Here is a 2144-nt window from a genome sequence, read left to right on the forward strand (position 1 = left end):
TTCCCGCACAGAGGATCGGTGCCGACTGGCACTCACCAGCCCGAGAGGCTTGTCTGCTCACCCACCGGGGCGGGCGGGGCTGCGAGCTGAGGCCGGAGCGCAGGGAGAGGACTGGGGTTGGCGGCTTGAACATAGCCTGAAGGGGTTAGTGCACCACAGCTAGCCGGGAGGGAGTCCGGGGAAAAGCCTGCACCTGCAGAAGAGGCAGGAGACTTTTCCTTCCCTCTTTGTTTCCTGGGGCGTGAGGAGAGGGGTTTAAGAACGCTGCTTAAAGGAACTCCAGAGACGGGCGTGAGCCGTGGCTAAAAGCGCGAACCCCAGAGATGGGCGCGAGCCGCGGCTGAAAGCGCGGAATCCTGAGACGGGCACGAGCCGCGGCTGAAAGCGCGGAATCCAGAGACGGGCGCGAGCCGCGGCTGAAAGCGCGGAATCCAGAGACGGGCGCGAGCCGCGGCTGAAAGCGCGGAATCCAGAGATGGGCGCGAGCCGCGGCTGAAAGCGCGGAATCCAGAGACGGGCGCGAGCCGCGGCTAAAAGCGCGGACCCCAGAGGCGGGCGGGAGACGTTAAGGCTGCTGCTGCCGCCACCGAGGGGCCTGTGTGCGAGCACAGGTCACTCTCCACACCCCTCTTCCGCGGAGCCTGTGCAGCCCGCCACTGCCGGGTTCCCGGGATCCAGGGACAACTTCCCTGGGAGAGTGCACAGCGCGCCTCAGGCTGGTGCAAAGTCACGCCGGCCTTTGCCACCGCAGGCCCGCCCCGCACTCTGTGCCCCTCCGTCCCCGCCGGCCTGAGTGCGCCAGAGCCCCCAATCAGCGGCTCTTTTAACCCCATCCTGTCTGAGCAAAAAACAGACGCCCTCCAGCGATCTACACGCAGTGGCAGGGCCAAATCCAAAGCTTAGCCCTGGGAGCTGTGAGAACAAAGAAGAGAAAGGGAAATCTCTCCCAGCAGCCTCAGAAGCAGCGGATTAAAGCTCCACAATCAACTTGATGTACCCTGCATCTGTGGAATACCTGAATAGACAACCAATCATCCCAAATTAAGGAAGTGGACTTTAGGAGCAAGATCTATGATTTTTTCCCCTTTCCTCTTTTTGTGAATGTGTATGTGTATGCTTCTGTGTGAGATCTTGTCTGTATAGTCTTGCTTCCACCATTTGTCCTAGGGTTCTATCCGTCCATGTTTTTTTTTTTACTTAATAATTAATTTTAATAACATTATACTTTACCTTCGTTCTTTCTTTCCGTCCTTCCTTCCCTCCTTTAGACAACGAATCATCCCAAATTGAGGAAGTGGTCTCTGACAGCAAGATTTAGGATTTTTCCCCATTTACCTCTTTTAGTGAGGGTGTATGTGTATGCTTCTGTGTAAGATTTTGTCTGTATAGCTTTGCTTCCAACATTTGTCCTAAGGTTCTTTCCGTCCCTTTTTTTTTTCTAAATAAGAAGTTTTTAATTCAATAACTTTATTATACTTTATTTTATTTTTACTGTATCTTCTTTCTTTCTGTCTTTTTTCCTTCTTTCCCTCCTTCCTTCCTTCCTCCCTCCCTCCCTCCCTCCTTTCTTTCCTTCTTGCCTTCTTTCCTTCTTTCTTTCTTTCTTCCTTCCTTCCTACCCTTCTTTCCTTCTTTCTTTCCTCATACTTCTACTAATTCCCTCTACTTTTTCTCCCTTTTATCCTGAGCCTGTGGATGAAAAGCTTTTGGTGCTCCAGCCAGGAAGCAGGGCTCCGCCTCTGAGGTAGGACAGCCAACTTCAGGACACTGATCAACAAGAGACCTCCCAGCTCCACATAATATCAAACGGCGAAAATCTCCCAGAGACCTCCATCTTAACACCAGCACCCAGCTTCACTCAACGACCAGCAAGCCACAGTGCTGGAAAACCTATGCCAAACAACTAGCAAAACAGGAACACAACCCCACCCATTAGCAGAGAGGCTGCCTAAAATCATAATAAGGCCACAGACACCCCCAAACACACCACCAGACGTGAACCTGCCCACTAGAGAGACAAGATCCAGCCTCATCCACCACAACACAGGCACTAGCCCCCTCCACCAGGAAGCCTACACAACCCACTGAACCAACCTTAGCCACTGGAGACAGACATCAAAAACAGGAGGAACTACAAACCTGCA

The sequence above is a fragment of the Lagenorhynchus albirostris genome, chromosome X (assembly GCF_949774975.1).
Source record: "Lagenorhynchus albirostris chromosome X, mLagAlb1.1, whole genome shotgun sequence".
Lineage (NCBI taxonomy): Eukaryota > Metazoa > Chordata > Mammalia > Artiodactyla > Delphinidae > Lagenorhynchus > Lagenorhynchus albirostris.